The following is a 19399-nucleotide window of genomic DNA, read 5'->3' on the forward strand; positions in this document are numbered from 1 at the left end:
ATTCTCATCACCCTTGTCTGTCACCCATGGCCTGCGTTCCTCCTCCAGGGAAGGGATTTCCAGGCCCTCGCCTCACCTCAGCTACCTGAGTTCAGTGGCTCTAGGTCCCTACACAGTCCTCTACTGACTGGTTTTCATGCTGAAACCAGTACAGGATGGTCTTGCTTGGTGAGGAAGTCACATCTCCCTCAACCTTGTGTGGTGGGGCCACTCAAGATGGCCACTCTGTCCATCTCCTGCTTGACCAGTGCCTGCTTCCCCTACACCCTCCTCCCCTGACTGACATTTCTACATACTTGCCCCTGCTCCAGCTAGTGATTGTTCTCATCAAAGGGGTGGTGAGGGGCATGACCCTCTGCTGTTTCCCTGGTAACCAATGAGCCAATCTGATGTCAATTCTCTCTATAAATGCTAACCCCCACCCCCAGCCCTGAGAATGAAGACTGCCACCATGTCCTGCCCACTGTCTACTGCATATGGTGGGGAGTGGCTCCAGGACCTTGCTTCAGACATGTAAGCTCCCCCATCCATTAAACCAGTGACGTCTCTTTCTTCAGTCTTGAAGTTGGCTGAGTATGGTAGGGGTGTATGGGTGCAGCCCAGCACCTCTTCTCAGTACCCTCATGGCTCTCTGCCACCACCTAGAACCCACACTCTTTATCTCATTTTCCTCAGCCCTCCACCAGTGTTCTCATCTGGGCCCTGCCTCCATGGCAGCTGTGACAGAGGATGGCTGGCACAAAGGATGCTACTGGCACATAGTGTGTGACCAGGGAGGCCTTAAGGTTTGATGACCAAGAGCAAAGGTTCTAGGTACAAGTTGCCCAGGTGAGACCATCGAACCCAAACTTACAAGCCACCTTGTGCAAGCCACTGACTCTCATCATCCATCAAGTAAGAAACCCGAAGAAACAATCCATCAAATAAGAATGACATCAGATGTCATTCTTCTCTAAAGTTCCTTGGTCTTCCTTCTGCCTTCCAGAGTCCTGACGTGGAAGGAATTTGCAGGCTCACGCTTGATGCAGGACTGCCCTTAGTCTCAGAGAAGATGGAGCCCCCTTCCTGGTCTCACACTGTAGAGGGTCCTGCTCTGGCCTCTCCACTTCTCATGGTGAAAAGGGTGGAAGTGTTATCGACTGAAATAAATGCACAGCCTAAAAGTTGAGAACTATGTTTTGTTTGGCAGACATTTTTGAGGACTCAAGCTGGGATGACAGCCTCTCAGATGGCTCTGAGGGACTGCTCTGAAGAGGTAGGGGAGGAGCTAGGATATATAGGAGCTTTACAACAAAGACCAGGTAGTCGGAACATTAAAGGTTACTGTTAAAGAAAACCATACATCTCAAGTTAAACAATTTAGTGCTTTTCTATGTATGGCAAAGAGCAAATGTTTGGGCTCATTGCATTCATTCCTCTGACAAGCACCTAGCTATCTAGGGCCAGTATCCCATCCTTTCTCATTCCGAGTCCCCTCAGTGGGCACTACTGTAGGTGGCTGCAGAGGCTGGGCTGCAGGCTTGTCTTCACTGTGGGGGGTGGAGCCGCTGATGACTTGATGGCTTCAGCATTCTTTGTTTACTGATAAGGCTTGCAATATTTTTCATTCACAGCTCAAAGGGCATATGTCCACCCAAAGCCCATGCTCCCCTTCCAATCCATGCTTTGTCTCCTCAGGACCATGAAATTTCTGCTCAAGCAGCCTTGAGCCTGCTTCCAGGATCTGCACAGGACATTTCCTTGGGTCTGTCCTCTGGAGGATGGACTGCTCTGCACTCCGAGTGCCCTTATAAGGGGAGGGGCTGTCTCTGTCCCCACGTAGACAAGGCTTCAGCTCTCTAGGACTTGAGACTCTGGATAGATTAATGATCATGGCTGGTCTGAAGGGAATGGAATTGTTAATAATCTATTCCTGATAGAATAAGGCTGTGCTTCCCTCCCCCAGCCCTGTCACTGGCTGGGGAAGGCTGGGGAAGGCTGGGGAAGGCTGGGGAGGGTCCCATTAATCATGCATTCTGATGTTCCTGCCTGCTCGATAGTCATAGGAATGAATACATAGCTCGGAAAATTCGGCAGGGATTGTTACCACACAGACACCACGAAGGCATTATTGCCATTGTCAGATTGCTTGATGGTTTCATAATTTTAACAAAAGAACAGGGCTTTAGGCTCAAAGGAACGATTAATAAAGGAGTCCACAGATGCTGGATGATGGCTAAAGTGCAACAAGAGAGGGCTGAGTTCTTGATGGGCCTGAGGGCTCCCCTGCTCTTGTGTGTGTGCTCCTGACTCAGACTCGAGCTCCCCCCACCACGGGAGGGAGCACTCCTGCTTGAGGCTGCACAGTGACATATTTGCACCTTCTAAATGGAAAGAAAAATAAGCAAATAAGAAATCTTTAACCACTTGTATGAGTCAGGACTTTCTCAAATGTCTGTGATAGAACCCCAACTCTGGTTTAAGGAAAAAAAAAAAAGCAGGGTGAGGAGGGTGCAGGTGGATTGGTTCAAAGGACTCCGCAGACCGGAAGGGTAGGTGTCTCTTCAGGCAAGGCTGAAGCCCAGGACAAAAGTGCAATTGTCAAGATCCCAGCCCTTTCCTCCCATCCCCGGCTCAGCTTCCTTCTGTGCAGGCTGGTCCTCAGGCCACGCCAGCAGGGGCAGCCCAGCACCTCCGCGGTGGTGGAGAAGCTCCAAGCTCCCGAGTTCCAAGCCTCTATTCTGTCTTCTTTGCTTCGTAAGCCCACTCACCTCTTCCTTTGTTTGTTTGTTTGTTTCTTGTCTCCCCCTGGTGAGAGCAGGGGCTTTATGTGTCTGTCACTTTCCCCTCTGAGTTGAATAAATAAATGAGCCCTAGGAAGTATGTTTACAATCTTCACCTTCTAAACAGAGAGGCAGAGATTCAGAGAGAAGTAAATTCCCTGAGGTCACTCAGCACACACCTGACAGAGCTAAGGTTTAAACTCAGATGACGAGACTTCAGACCCTCTGGTGATGCACACTCCGTGGTGGAGGCTGGCATTCAGGATCTACATGAGCTGGGGCTAGGAGACCCTGGAGAGAAAGAGGGAAGAGGGGAGAGACAAAGAGAGGCAGAGGGGGTGGAGGGATCGGGGAGAGGGGAGAGAGAGGATGGAGGAAGGGAGAGGAGGAAGGGAGGAGGAAGAGCCTGGTACCAGCACAGTGGGTAGCTCAGCTGGTCCATCTCAGGGTGGGAAGGTGGTGCCGGCTCCCTCCCACCACAACCACACTGGAACGTGCCAGTTTAGGAAAACTAGAGAACCTCTCTACAAAAGGAGCATTTAAAATCATTAGCAAAAGCTAATTATTGATCAATTTCATTTCCCACGGGTCCTGCCTGATCATTTACCTCAAGGCACAGATTCATTTTCTATTCACCTCAGTATCAGCCCACAGCAGGGCCCCTCTCCAGACCGCAGGGATCTCCAAGGTCAGGGTTGGGTGGGAAGACAGCCCAGAGATGGCTGCACCCCAGATACACTTTGCTCTACCCAGAGCACTGGTTTCAGAGCAGGGGCTCAGGAATCAGATAGATTGAGGCTGAAGCCCAGCTCTGCTCTGCTCAGACTCTGTGTCTTTAACCTTTCTGTGCTTAAGGCTCTTCTTTCACAGGGTTGTTGAGGAACAAGCGGACATCCTCCAACTGCGAGAGGTCAGCATGTGACTCCTCTCAGAGGGACTGAGTGCAGGTGCCCACAGCACGTGGGGACCAGCCGGAGCCAAGGCCCTGCTGCAGCGGCTGTGGCGCCTTGCCTGCAAAGTGACAGGCACATCCTCAAAGTTCACTGGCTCTCCCTCCCTGCCACAAGGTAGCCACAGAGTAGGCTGTCTCATTACGTAGCCATTAGATGCACATAAAGTGGCTGCTACAAAGTCCATTAGTTAATTACAAAGTAATTGCAAACACACTGAAAGGAACATCTGTTTGATTTATTCTAATTGCTTAGACATGCTTAAGTCCTCCCGATTGGAGTGCAGGCCTTTGGAGAATGGCAGCTTCCAAGTGCAGGGCCGCCTGGCACTGAGCTGGGGTGGACTGGGTCCCAGGGCTCATGGGCCAACGCACTGAGTGAGGAGGGCAAGGATCTGGCCTGAAGGGGCTCAGGGATGGAAACGTCTTTGGGGTCTGCTGGTGCCTCTGGGCTGCTGAACAGGTGCCTAGCTTACATATGGGGCACATTGAGAAGGAGGGGCCGGGCTCACAGCTAGCCCCCAGTTCTGCTACAATCCTGCACCTGTCCCCCCAGGCATTACCCCCCCAGGTACAGTTCCTCAGACATGAGTTTGCTTGGGCTGTGTAATAAAGTGCCACAAACTGGGTGGCTTAAAGCAACAGAAACTTATTCTCTCACAGTTCTGGAGCCTAGGAGTCTGAAATCAAGGTGTCGGCTGGGCCATATTCCCTCTGAAGCCTCCAGGAGAGGATCCTTCCTTCCCTCCTCCAGTTTTTGGTAACCTAAGGCATGCCTTGGCTTGCCGCCTGCATCACTCCAATCTCTGCCTCCAACTTCACATGGCCTTTTCCCTGCATCTCTGTGTCTTCCTGTGGCCATCTTCTTATAAGGACACCAGTCATATTGAGTTGGGGTCCAACCTAACTCCAGTGTAACCTCATTTGAAGTAATGACTTCAGCAGTAATCTTATTTCCCAATAAAGTCACTGGGAGTTAGAACTTCAATATAAATTTTTTAGGGGACACAATTCAACCCATAATACCCTCTTACAGGTGGTATATTTGCCAAAGCACAAATGTTATTTCACACTTTTTAGAGCAGAAGGGAAAAGGAAATGCTCTTACATGAATATGAGGATGGAACTGTTTTCTGCTAAGTGTTGCCCCTCCCTCTCATCTCTGCCCTCCATGGTACTGTTATGGAAACCTGAATCCCGTCGAGAGACCAAGTGACACTCGGAGGGTTGGAGAACTCAGGTTTATTACGCTGGTAGGCTCAGAGGAGTTACTACTCCAAGCTCTGGACCCCGTCTGTAGGTTCACACAGGCATTTATAGGGTTTTAGGTTTCAATTAAGTTTGCACCATATGCAAATGAGGTGTTAGAAATGGACCAATCAGGAGTGAGCTTTTGGAAACCAGTGGAATTTTAGGGGTAAGTTTTGTTTTCCTAGAAGCAAGCTACTTCATAGAAGTGCAAAAGCGGGAAGGCAATGGCCCTGCCTGAGAGGTCTTGCTGGTCCCTTTGTGGGTTTTGCCCCTTCAGTACCCTCATCTACAACAGGGAGGGGTTGATTAAGGCTAGTAGCCAGAGGCTCAGGCTTCGAGATACTCTGCTCCAGCTGCCCAGTGCCAGGATGTTGTTGGTCAATGTGAAGGGTGGGGTCTGTTGGGCTCATGGTTTACATAGTTGTGTAAACATGTCCCCCTGTACTGTCCTGGGTTGTTCCCCACCCCAAGCCCCCTGTGTCTGCTTCCACATCACTTTAGAATGAATGGGAGAGGAAGGATAACAGTGAAAAAAGAAACTTTTACATATTGAGATACACGGAAGTCATTCTGTCCTCTACGTGAGTTAACTGGAATTTGATGCTCACTACAATAGCCTGTTTGTGGCCCATCAAACATACACTGTACATTGGCTTTAATTATTAAAGAAAAGGGTGCATTGACCAGAAGTAAAGAATGTCCATGTTAAAAATAAAGATTAAGTGCCTCCCTTCCTGAGACCCCAATGCTGGTCCTCCTTCAATGAGAAGACTCCCTTCCCGGGTGCCAAGGCCATACAGACTTGCTGTGTACGTGCTGTTCTATTTATTTATTTTTTTTCCTGATGCCTTGAAGAAAGATAACCCTGATTTGTTTAATGTTCTTTGGTCTGACAAGATATATAAAGCTGTGCTGAAAGCTTTGCTTCTCCAGAGCACTTTTTCAGTCAACCGGGAAGTGGACTTCTCAGCTAGTCCTCAGTTTGGCTCAAATAAAACTCTTTTAAAATTCTTATTATTGATTGCTTTTTGATTATTTTTGTCAACAACAGTAGGACCCTGTGGTCCTAATAGACTGAATGTCCTGCGTCTGCCCTGATCAGCAGGCAATGCCAGGCTGGGCTCTGTGGACTGAAATAAATGCACAGCCTAAAAGTTGAGAGCTATGTTTTATTTGGCAGGAGGACTTGAGCCCGGATGACAGCATCTCAGATCCCTCTGAGGGACTGCTCCAAAAAGGTAGGGAAAGAGCTAGGATATATAGGAGTTTTACAATAAAGACCAGGTAGTCGGAGCAATAAAAGATTACTTGTTATCTAAAGAAAACCAGGCATTTCAAGTTAAAGAACTTAGTGCTTTCCAATGTATGGAAGGAAGCAAACATCTGGGCTCATTGAATTCATTCCTCTGACAAGCACCTAGCTATCTAGGGCCAGTGTCCTGTCCTTTCTTATTCTGAGTCCCCTCAGAGGGCACCATTGCAAGTGGCTATAGAGGCTGGGCTGCAGGCTTGTCTTTACTGGGGGTGGGGGCAGCTGCTGATGACTTGATGGCTTCAGCATTCTTTGTTTACTGATACGGATTGCAGTTTTTTCCATTCACAGCTCAAATAGGTGGCCCCTACCTGTGATGGTCTGATTAGAAGGGCGATGCCAGGGTAAGCCGGCCAAGCATGTCCCTCCTTAGAAAGCAGAGATCAGAGATTATTTTCCAGAACAGGTGATTCTTCCATTAAAATAGCCACCTTACTTTTTTCTTTTTTCCTTTTTCTTTTCTCACACATGATCCGTCTTTGGAATGATGTTGCGGAACAGAATAAGGGACTTTCCTCTCCTGAGAAATTAGCTGCAAATTGATTGTATTTTCTCATTGACTTTCATTATCAAATCAGAGATGTGCTCTCTGATCACCTGTCAGGCCTGCATATTTCTCATTTATGCTTCTCTATCTCCTTCCCTTCCACAGCCTTCATTTTAGGCTCACACTGAGTCTGAGGAGTAGAATTCAAATAGGCCCTCCCTTTGCCAACTCTACCCTGTGTTCCACCCCAACTGTGGCATTCCCATGTGGCCTTTTAATGCCACACCATCCACCTGAATCCCACGGCTTCCCACAAGGGAAAAGAGCAGATCTGCAGACAAGCATCCCCATGACTTGCTTTTTTTGTGCATCAACCAACGGTGCTCTCTTCTTCCCCGAGGGACTTCAGGACACTACATGAACCCTTCTTCACCACACCGTGAGTCTGCCTTGGGAGCCATTCCAGTTTTTATTTTTTTGCCTGGATCTTCCTACTAATTTGCTTCCAAGTGAAAGAGTAGAAAACTAACAAGATGGCTTTTGAGTTGTTCAGGCCTGTACTTCTAGCTAAATTGATCTTATGACTAATAGGGTCCCCTCCCTGTGCACTCTTTTCTTAGAATAACTTATCCTTTTACCTTTCTTGAAAGAAGGCCATGGACTGAACATCAAGAAAATGGGCAGACCCTCCTAAATTCCTCCATAACAATAGCGAGTTCTTATCAAGATGATGAGAGTGTAGCACCCTGTAAAACACCCTAATTGTTATCACCTTTTCTGTTCCATTCAGTTTTTCTACAAAACCTCAAGACCCAGACCCCAAGATGGGCTCACAGCCTTGAAAGCATAAGTCTGCTGTGACACCCTTTGCCTGGCAAAGCAAAAAAGCTGTTCTTCTCTATCCTCCCAAAACTCTGCCTTCAATTCTCAATTCAGCTATCAGGGTACAGAGGCTGTTGTTTTTTTTTTTTTTTTTTTTTGGCAAAACAAGCCTCAGAATTCCTTTTGGATCCTGCATCCCTCATAAAGCCTCTGCCTCCTTCATAAAGCCCCAGTGATGAGGGAACGTCTGCCCTTGGTGAACTCCTGCACCCCTAGTAGGAGGCAGGACTGAGCATGGCAGGAACCAGGTGACGAGACCAAGACAGACTTGAGCATTGGTCTCCTCCATCTTGGGCTGGGCTCAGTGTCTCTTCCATTCCTTCCTTCTAAACAGAAGCACCTGCAAAGGGAGTGGTTAGCTGCATGGATGGGATGAAGTATCAGGTCTGGCCAACAGGTACCCACGGCAAACAGGTATATCCTTGGACCCTCACTCAAAAATGTGGCTTCCCTTCCCAGAAAGGAAGAAGCCCAAGTTGAGAGGTGAGAGTCAAACACCGCTTTTGACAAAATTATGCTTGGAGTACTGTGGTCTGTGGGCTGGCATTATCGCCAGCACCTGGGAGCTAGTTAGAAAAGCAAAGCCCCAGGTCCTTCCCCTGAATCTCTGGGAGTGAGATCCAGCAGAAGAGAAGCAGCTCTTCGGGTGAGTCTCACAGCATGGTAAAGCGTGGGGCGCACCCATCTGGGAAATGCTGCCAAGATTAAACCCTGCCTCAAGGCAGCAAGCTTCTGATCAGACCACAGATGCTCGGTCCTGTGTCTTTCCCGTCTTCATTAACCAGGCCCCTCAGCTCTAGTCAATGCCCAGATACCCCCTCTACTCCCTCCCCCCTCCACCCCAAGAAAGTGTGTGTCTTTTCACTGCTGGTCAAAGCTTTCATTTTCTAGGGCCTGGGACCCTTCCCTCCATGGAGGAGAATGGTCAGTGACTACAGAAAGAACCTGTTAGATTATAGCACTACAGGCATGCATCCTTGGGAGGCCCCTCAGGAACTTTCCTGGGTCAGCAGGGTAGGGCCCAGTGGTAGCCATGAGACTGTGCCTGGTGGATCTCCAACTACAGGGTGGTGGGCAACCTGCTGTGCTCTGAGCAGCTACAGTGTTTGTACCAAAGCTCCTAGAAGCTACTCCCATCCAATGCTAGAGCCATGCAGGGATCCTGATACAGGAAAAATGAATGTGGGGTGAGAGGAGGGCCATGTCCCATGTCTTGGTTAATCCCTAGGATGTGCCCCACCAAGTGTGGGTCCTTGCCTTTGTGCAGGAAAGAATTCAAGAGCAAGACACAATTGAGCAAAGGTAGATTTATTTAGAGAAATACATACTTCATAGAGTGTAGGCTGATTCAGAAGGCAAGAGAAAGGCCACGGGATGTGGGGGTTAGGTGTTTAGTAGTTACACACTCCATAGACAGAGTGTGGGCCATCTCACTCAGAAGGGAGAGCGGCCACGAGATGTGGGGTTTATTAGTTTTGATGGCCTTTGTAACTTTATACACCAACAAGTGGGAGGATTATCCCAACTACTTTTGGGAAAGGGGCTGGGGTTGCCAGGAATTGGGCCACCACTCACTTTTTGACCTTTGATGGTTAACCTCAGAACTGTCATGGCACCTGTGGGAGTGCCACTTCCCATGCTAATACATTATAATGAGCATATAATGAAGCTCAAGGTCTACTAGAAGTCAAATCTCCTGCCATCTTGAGCCTCAAAGCCTACTGGAAGTTGAATCTTCCACCATTTTAGTGTTAATTGCTGTGTCATTGGTTGAATGGCTGTGCCCTGCCCCCTTTCTGCCTGTCTCAATCCCAAGGAATGCCTGAAAAATGGAAAAATTGGGAGCTGGGACTTCTCTGGCAGTTAACTATGGCCAAAGGATTCCCCAACAGCCTTGCTGGACGTTCCCTAGACTGCACTGTGGTCTAGGAAGTTCCCACTCAACCTTCCTTCTGCTTCCTTTCACTTGGGGCCAGATTTGTACCACTGATGATTTTTCCAGCCTCCCCCACTCCTTCCTCATTTTTTAATAAAATCCTTGCATGCTTAATTGCATTTTAGTGTCTACTTTTCCAAAGACATGAACTAACACAATCTGAATACAAAGTGTCAGGAGAAAATTTATGTGCTATGTGAGTGTGTGCATGTGAGAGAGAGAGAGAGAAGGAAAGAGAGAGGGAGAGGGAGAAAGAAGAGAATAAAGTGGTTATAGGAGATATACAAGCTGAGTTTAGGATGAAAAAGATTCAGCCTGGAGATATAGACCAGGGTGTTGTCAACCAAGAAAAAAATGCACAACATAAAAGTTGAGAATTGTGTTTCATTCAGTGGGTTTTCTTAGGACTTCAAGCCTGCAAGGCAGCCACTCTGATACCTCTGAAGGATTGTTTGAAAGAAGTAAGGGAGGAACCAGGATATATAGGAGTTTTGCAACAAAAATGAGGTGACTGGAACATCAAAAGATTATTGTTAATTGAAGAAAACCAGACATCTTAAGTTAATGAATTTAGTGCTTTTCTATGCATAGGAAGTTGCAAGCGTTTGGGCTCAATGAAATCACTCCTTGGATATGCACCTTAACTATTGAGGTCCCAAATGCTGTTCTTTCCCATCCTGAGTCCCCTCAGAGTGCACAGTGGGGCAGGGTATAGGGAGCTGCTGTGGCTGAAGGCTTGATGGCAGGACTTCTGTTTGTTTACATCTTGAGTACCCTCACGGCTCATGGTGGGAGGGTGGTGGGGGAGCAACTGTAGTGGCTGATGGGTTGGTGGCCACAACATCCTTTGCTGATATGGCAGGCAACATCTTTTCCTTCACAGCATCATTAGTATTATTAAAACCTTGCGGAAGAATTAGATCACTTAGAGAGGGTGCCATAAAGAAGATGCTAAGAGGAAGAGGTCGGGGATAGAAAGCTGATCACCAAGTTTTACATACCAGTCATGAGTAAATAAATGAACAGCAGAGGACCCAGAAGAAGTGGCAGGGAAAGGAAGGAGGCAAAGTAGCAGAGTGTGGGGTCAGAATATCCTGGAAGAGTGGAATTCCAGATTCTGGTGCAAATGCTAATCTAGTTTTGTGTGAGCTGAGTGTCTGGGCTGAAAGAGCAGGGAGGATGTGAGCAACCTGGTGAGAGTGCTGAGGGCGGCAGCCAAGATGCAATGAGGTAGAATGTGAGTAAGGAGGTGAGACAGGAAGGAAGGGGGCAGGGGACAGCCATTCAAGAAATTAAACAGCAATTAACACCAAGGTGGTGGAAAACTCAACTCCTAACGGGCCTTGAGGCCCAAGATGGTGATAGATTTGACTCCTAATATACCTCATTACATGCTCATTGTAAAATATTAGCATGGTAAATGGCACCCCAACAGGCACCATGGCAGTTCCGGGGCTGATCATAAAAGGTTGAAGCAGTGGGCAGTGGCCCAATGCCTGGGACTCCCAGCCCCTTCCCCAAAAGTAGTTAGAATAATCCCCTGACTTGTTAGCACATGAAGCTACTAAGCCCGTAAAAACTAACATCCCTCACACCCCGTGGCCACTCTCCCTTCTGAGTGAGATGGCCCACACCCTGTGGAGTATGTATCTCCTGAATAAATCTCTCTCTACTCAACTGTGGCTCATGGTCTTGAATTCTTTCCTGTGCAAAGCCGAAGACCCACACTTGGCAGGGCACATCCCAGGGACTCAGTCGAGACCTGGGACATGGCCCTCCTATCGCCCCACATTTTTTTTGTTTGTTTGTTTTTTGTTTTTCCCTTTATCAGAGGGAGTGTCTCTGGAAGTTTAACTGGGAGGAAAATATGGAGTTGAGAGAAAGGCTTTCAAGGTGGGGAATCCAGAAACCCATTTTGGGGTTGGTTAAAGGGAGCCAGGGCAGGTAAGGATCAGAACATGCCCAGCGGAGTCTGCCTTAATGAGGAGGAGATGAAGCACTGCTTTGAGGAAAAACCCAAGGAGAAGAGCTTGACTGACATGTTTGCAGGCAACTTTTGAAATGGGAGGCAGAAAGTTGAAAGGGTTCCCATCTGGAGCCTTTGTAATAGAGAACAAACCTGACTCCATATTGGATCTGTTCCTTTAGTTTCAACCGCTGTGCCCTGTGTTCTAGGCTCAGTCTTGCCAGCTCTGCACCTTTTGTAAAACAGTGTTGCCTTTAGCCTGAAATATACAGGGGAGCCTCTTCTCGGGGCTCTGACCTTTAAGGATGTTAGCCCTTCTGCACTTATGTAGAGATGGCAAGTTGCAAAATAGAGAATAACCTTTGCTTTGTTGGAGATTTACAGGGACACCATGGCCTGACCCACACAGATGGCTGCAAGAACAAAGAATTTCTACAGCAAGTAATTTGCAACAATGAGCCACACCCCCCACCCCACCTTTTTTTTTTTTTTTTTTTTTTTTTTTTTTGTAGGAAAAAGAGCCTGTATTCTGACTGGAGCAGGATGGTTCTCCAAGATATTAGTCTGTCATCCTTTTGGTCTGCCGGCTTTCTGAATACAGTCACTATTCCTTGCCCCAACACCTCATCTCCCTATTTATTGGCCTGTCGTGTGGTGAGCAGAATGAGTTTGGATTTGGTAACACCTCTATTTTCTGCCATTTTTTCCTGTATATTGGAAATAGAAATTATTTGTTGAGTACTGTGGGAAAGCAGGAGTAGGGCAGTGGTTGGGGAGGTAAAAGAATGATGCACTAGTGGCCAGGGAGAATGAGAGAGAGTGGGCAGGAGGATTTTGGTGGTTCACTTTGTGTGTCAGCTTGACTGGGCCATGGGATGCCTGCATACCTGGGTAAACGTTTTTACTGGGTATATCTGTGAACATGCTTCTGGGAGAGTTTAGCATTTAGATCTATAGACTGAGTAAATCAGATGGTCCTTTCCAAGGTGGGTGAGCTTCATCCAATTCTGAGAGGACCTGGAATGGAATTTCCTTTCTGCCTGACCACTTGAGGCACATTGATCTTTAGTCTTCAGTACTCCTGGTTCTCAGAATGTCAGTTTGTACCACCTGCTCTCCTGTGTCTCCAGCTTGCAGAAGGCGGCTGTGGAAGCTAATGTCTTATGATAAAGCATATATATATATGCTTTATCTATACTATATATAGTTACTGTTATATTTCTGTTTCTCTGGATCCCTGACTACCACAAGGATGTAGCAAGATTCCTGGGCAGCTGGGGGCCTAGGTGTGAGGTCTCCCTGATATTACTCAGAGGCTCTGACTGAAGCCAGGCTAGGATTTAGCTGGGGTGAAGCAGAAGCTGTGACAGAAAGGCAAGGACCATCACAAGAGAGGGTTCACTTGGTGGACCAGGAGCTCTGGAGGATACAGAAAGGCTGTCAGTCCAGGAGGGGCAAGAGGAAGAAAGTAGAGACCTGGAGAAGTGTGTGTGGGGTGACTGAAGAGGGAAGCAGGGAGGATAGGAGAGTGTGATCTGAGGATGGAAGATGTAAGTCTTCTGGGGGCGGGAGCCCTGCTGGGGGTGCTTATGTTCACTGCAGGCCTGGGAGCGGAGTCAGGTGGGGTGAGGGGAATGGCCCTCTGGAAAGAGCACCCTGGCAGGGCTGCCCAGTGAATATTCAGGTTCTTAGGGAAACTTCCTTTCAGTTTTGGTGTCTGCAGTATCGGTCTGATGGAGGAAAAGCCATGCTTTCCGTGGAGAGCATTTTCAGGGCTTTTATGGACTATTGCCTCAGGTGGAGAGTGGAGTAATTATTTTCTTATGACTGTTTGTAGATATAATTGTATCCTTGCTACTCAGGGTATGTTCAGAAAATAATTACTGTTGGATTAACTGCATTGACAATCTTTTAATTCTGCCGTCAACACTGTTTGCATTTAAACTGAGTTTCCTCCTTGCCAATCTGATGTGTCTGCTACAATAAGCATCTCAACTCAATTAGCATCTCAGTAACAATCAAATTATCTTTAATATGATGTAATTACTTTTTTTTAAACTAGGCTAAACTAGAGATCCTGAGCTGTGAATGTCTAGCGTAGCTTTGAGAAGTGATTAAAACAAACTGAGAGGCCTTTCTAAGAAAGGAGTATATTTTCCAAAAGTCCCATTTAAAAACATCACGCGTGCTAATCCACTTCTTGCAGGAAGCTTCCTGAAGCAGTCATGCCTCCCGACCCTCACAAGGGAGTTCATGTGCAAATGCACCTCTGCTGTTGCTTTCACTGCTTCCTCAAGCAGTTGTGCATGGACCTCTTTGCTAGGCTGAACCACTGGGCTCATCACCCTAAAAAGAGTTAATGTTTGTTGAGTCCAGTCTACACAAAGCATTATTCAGGGTTGAATTGCCACCCCCTCATTCATATGTTAAAGTCCTAAGCCCCAGGATGCCTCAGAATGTCACCTTATTTGGAGATAAGAGTCTTTACAGAGTCATCCTTATAAGAAGGAGAAATCTGGACAGAGACACATACAGAGGGGAGACGTGTGAAGACACAGGGAGAAGATGGTACCTAGAAGCCAAAGGGAGAGCCTGGAACAGATCCTTCCCTCAGAAGAAACCAACCCTGTGACACCTTGGTCTCGGACTTCTAGCCTTCAGAACCATGAGAAAATAAATTTCTGTTGTTTAAGCCCCCTAATTTGCAGTCTGTTGTTACAGTAGCCCCAGGAAACTAACACAGATGTTAACCACCGTGGTTAAGAGCAAGGCACTGGAATCAGGATGCCGGAATCTGAATCTCAGTACAATCATTCATCAGCAGTGGGCAATTTAATTATGTGCCTCAGTTTTCTCATCCTTAAAATGGGGATAGTAGTAACATCTACCTCACAGGATGTGTGTGAGTCATATAAAGAGCTTATTGTAGTGTAACAAATGTCTCAGCATGTCTGGTAGTGTTGGTTTTACTCTGCCCCAGGCACAGGATGAAGTGCCTTATGTGTACTCACTCCGTTAATCCTAGCCACAGATCTAGGAAGTAGGGCTTTTATTTCTCTGTGAGTCAGAGAGGTTAAACACCATATGAGGGATGCAGTTAGGACTGGACCTGATACCTTGATCACCAGGTGGCCTGCCTCAGGCTGGCCTAAGGGACACAAGGTGTGATTACGGGGTGGCCGTGATTTTTCAAATTATCCATTTATTTAGGTTGACTTTGTAATTTACTTTTAGTTCAAGTAACATATAAAAAAATTATACAAAAATGAGAAATTCAAACACAAACAGAAAAATCTCCCTTTGGTGAAAAGTGATTGTTTTTATGCTGCTTGGCCTTAAATTTTTATTTTTTTATTAAATAATTCATTCAAAAACACATATATTGAATACCTACTATGTGCCAGTCACTGTAGTAGATGCTGGGAGCCCAGTGATGAACAAGACAAACATGGTTTCCCTCCTCTAGAACTTAAATTCCAGTTGTAAGTTACAGATAGTTAACAACAGAGTAATGTGTTTTGAAAGTTTAAAAAACACCAGCAACAACCATATTTTCAGGAAACAAGTAATTAGGGTGAAGTGAGAGTACAAACATCTGCTTTCCAGAGGAAGGAGAGGAAAGACTTCCGAGAATTTGACATCAGATCTGAAAATAGAAGGGTGAGAATGACCCAGCCATTTGAATTCTTTCCGCTTGGCGGAGATGAAACTAAGACAGTAGCCCAGAGGCAAAACATCGCTAATATGAGTGTAGGAGATGTGCTTTTTCTGCTTAGGAGTTTTGTAGTCTTTAATCATGTACTCTCATTTCCTCCGGAGGGTATGCAATTGTTGTTATTATTATTATTAATTATTATTATTAATTTTACCCTTTTCAGTGTTTTTAAATCAGAAATCTATCTTCAGCATAACATAGTTGAAAAAAATTGCAATTACTGTGTTGTTTTCTTCAGACGTACTAATTAGTTCTGTTGGATCTCTGTTACTTTTACTGCTTATGTTCACCATTTACTCTCATTTTTCTTTTCACGGACCCCTTCTTCTTTGTACCTGTGTGATCTTCTTAAGCCTGTCCACTACATTATGGATTTTGTTTTCTCTAATTTTCTCTTTTTTCACTGCTTCTAATGCTGTTTACATTTTCCAGTGATGTTTCTTTCCCTAAATTTCCATTGCCAGTTCTCCTTTCTGCTTATATTTTTGTCATATCATCTCATCTTTCACCTCTGATTCTTGACTACTCTCATTTCCTTTAGACATCTAAGTATTTTCTCTTTTATCTTTTTAAATTATTTCAGCTTTATTGAAGGATAATTGACAAATAAAATTGTGCACCTTAATTAAGGTGTATGACTTGATGCTTCGATATTCACATACATCGTGAAATAATCAGCACCTTCAAGCTAATTAACGTATCTATCACATCACAGGGTTCTATTTTTTCCTATGTATGTGGCGAGAACCCTTAAGATCTACACTTTTAGCAATTTTCAAGTATATAATATTAACTATAGCCATATTGCTGTACCTTAGACCTTCAGACTTACTCAGCTTGTATAACTGAAACCTTAACCCTTGGATCAGTATCTCCCCGTTTTCCCTTCTCTCAGCCTCTGGAAACCACCATTCTGTTCTCTGCTTCTGTGAATTTGATTCTTTTCTTTTCTTTTTCTCTTTTTATTGAGTTATAGTCAGTTTACAATGTTGTGTCAATTTCTGGTGTACAGCACAATTTTTCAGACATGAATATACACATATTCATTTTCATATTCTGAACTTGATTATTTTAGATTACACATATAAGCAGGATGATGTGGAATTTGTCGTTCTGTGTCTGGTTTATTTCACTTAGCATAATGTCCTCTATGTTCATTTCTGTTGTAAATGACAGAATTTCCTTCTTCCTAAAGGTTGAAAACAATGTGAGAGTGCAGACATCCTTTTGAGATACTAATTTCATTTCCTTTGGATATATACCCAGAAGTGGGATCACTGGATCAAATGATGATTCTGTTTTTAATTTTTTAAGGAAGTTCTATGATGTTTCCACAGTGGCTACACCAGTTCCCAAGAACATTGTGCAAGGGTTCCCTTTTTTCAATATCCTCCCCCAACACTTGTTAGCCTTTGTCTTTTTAATAATGGTCATCCCAACAGGTGTGAGGTGATATCTCACTGAGGCTTTGATTTGCATTTCCCTGATGATTATTAATAACCCCTTTCATATACATGTTGACCATTTTTATGTCTTCTTTTGAGAAATTTCTGTTCAGGTGCTTTGACCAGTTTTGATCAGACGGGGATTTTTTTGGCTATTGAATTGTATGAATTTCTTATGTATTGTGGGTATAAACCTCTTATCAGATATATGGCTTGCAAATATGTTTCTCTCATTCCACAGGGAGATTTTCACTGTGTTGATTGTTACCTTTGCTGGGCAGAAGATTTTTAGCTTGAAGCAAAATCTCACTTACCTATTTTTGCTTTCATTGCTTGGACATTTGGTGTCAAATCCAAAACTAATTGCAAGATGGATACCAAGGAGGTTATCCCCTCTGATTTCTTCTAGGAGCTTTACAGTTCCAAGTCTTAAATTTAAATCTTTAACCCATTTTGAGTTTATTTTTCTGTAAGGTGTGAGATAGGGGTCCAATTTCATTCTTCTTCATGTGGATGTACAGTTTTCCCCGTGCTGTTTGTTGAAGAGACTATTCTTCCCCTGTTGTGTGTTCTTGACATCTGTATTGAAGATCAATTGACCATATACGTGTGGTTTTATATTTGGCCTCTCTATTCTGTTCCATCAGTATATGCATATATTTTTATACCTATACCATACTTCGTTATGCTTCATGTTTTGATGACTGTATCTTTGTAATATAATTTGAAATCAGGAGGTATGTTGTCCTGAGTTTTGTTCTTAAGATTGCTTTGGCTAGTCTGGGTCTTTTGTGGTTACATACAAATTTGAGAATTGTTTTTCCCTTTTCTGTAAGGAATGCATTTGGGGTTCTCACAGGGATTGCACTGAATCTATAGATCTCTTTGGGTAGTATGGTAGAATATAGAGTATTAATTCTTCTAGTCTGTGAACATGAGATGCATTTCCATTTATCTGTGTCATCTTTGATTTTCTTCATCAATATTTTATAATTTTTCAGTGAACATGTCTTTCACCTCTTTGGTTAAGTATATTTCTAAGGATCTTATGCTTTTTGATGCTGCTGCGAATGGGATTGTTTTATTAATTTCTTTTTCAGATAGTTTGTTGTTAATGTATAGAAACATCACTGCCTTTTGAATATTGAATTTGTATCCAGCAACTTTACTTAATTCATTTACTAATTCTAACAGGTTTTTTTTTTCTTTTGATGAGTCTTTATGGTGTTCTATATGTAAATGATTACGTCATTTACAAAGGGAGATAATTTTACTTCTTCCCTTCTGGTTTGGATGCTGTTTTTCTCTTTTTCTCGCCTAATTGCTGTGGTTAGGACTTTCAGTACTGTGTTGAATAGAAGTAGTGAGAGTGGGCATCCTTGCCTTGTACTGAATCTTAGAAGAAAAGCTTTCAGTTTTTCCCGACTGATTATTATATTGGCTATGGGCTTTTCTTATAAGGACATTTTTGTGTTGAGGTCATTTCTTTCTTTATCTAATTTGTGGAATTTTTTTTTCATTATCATGAGTGGATATTGAATTTTGTCAAATGCTTTTTCTGTATGTATTGAGATTATTATGTGATTTTTATCTTTCATTCTGACAATATGTTGTAGCATATTGATTGATTAGTGTATGTTAAATCATTCTTTCATGCTAGGGATAAATCCCACTTGGTCGTGGTTGGTCATTTCAATGACCTGTTGATTCTGTTTGGTAGTATTTTATTTAGAATGTTGGCATTTGTGTTCAACAGGATATTGGCCAGTTTTTTTTAATCTTTTTTTTTTCATTTTACATTTTGTATTCAGTAATAGTCATTTTACAATATTGTGTCAAATTCTAGTGTAGAGCACAATTTTTCAGTTATACATGAACATATATATATATTCATTGTCACTTTTTTTCTTTTTGCTATGAGCATCCTGCTCTGCCATCTTGCTTCCCACTGTTTTTGTTTTTTTTTTTAAATCTTTAGGTGTGTTTGTATCACTTTGGTATCAGTGTGATGCTGGCCTCATGAAATGAATTTAGAAATGTTCCCTCTTCACTATTTTGAAAGCATTTAGGAAAGATTGTTATTAATACTTCTTTGAATTTTGGTGGAATTCTCTCTTGAAAATCTCTAGTCCTGGGCTTCTTTTGTTGGGAGGATTTTGATTACTGCTTATTTCTTCTTCTTTTTTTTGTGTATGTGTGTGTGTATATATACATACACAAAGCTACTTTACTTAATTTCTTAAATTTTTTTCTCTCTCTCTATATATATAGAAGTCTAGTCAGTTTACAATGTTGTGTCAGTTTCTGGTGTACAACATAATGTTTCAGTCATACACAAACATGCATATATTTGTTTTTTATATTCTTTTTCACTGCTTACTTCTCTTTATTTGTCATTTGCCTATTTGTGCTTTCTGCTTCTTCTTGATTCAGTTTTAGGAGGCTGTATGTTTCTAGAAATGTACCCATTTCTCCTAGGTTATCCAATTTGTTATGAATATTTCCATTTTCTTACTGTTACTAATTTCTAGTCTATTTCCATTGTGCTTAAAAAAGATACCTGGAAATATTTTTGATTTTCATGAATTTGTTAAGACTTACTTTGGGACCTATCATGTGTTCTATTCTGGAGAATGTTCTGTGTGTGCTTGAGAAGAATGTGTCTTCTGATGTTGAGTAGAGTGCTGTGTATGT

The sequence above is a fragment of the Vicugna pacos genome, chromosome 9, assembly GCF_048564905.1.
Source record: "Vicugna pacos chromosome 9, VicPac4, whole genome shotgun sequence".
NCBI lineage: Eukaryota > Metazoa > Chordata > Mammalia > Artiodactyla > Camelidae > Vicugna > Vicugna pacos.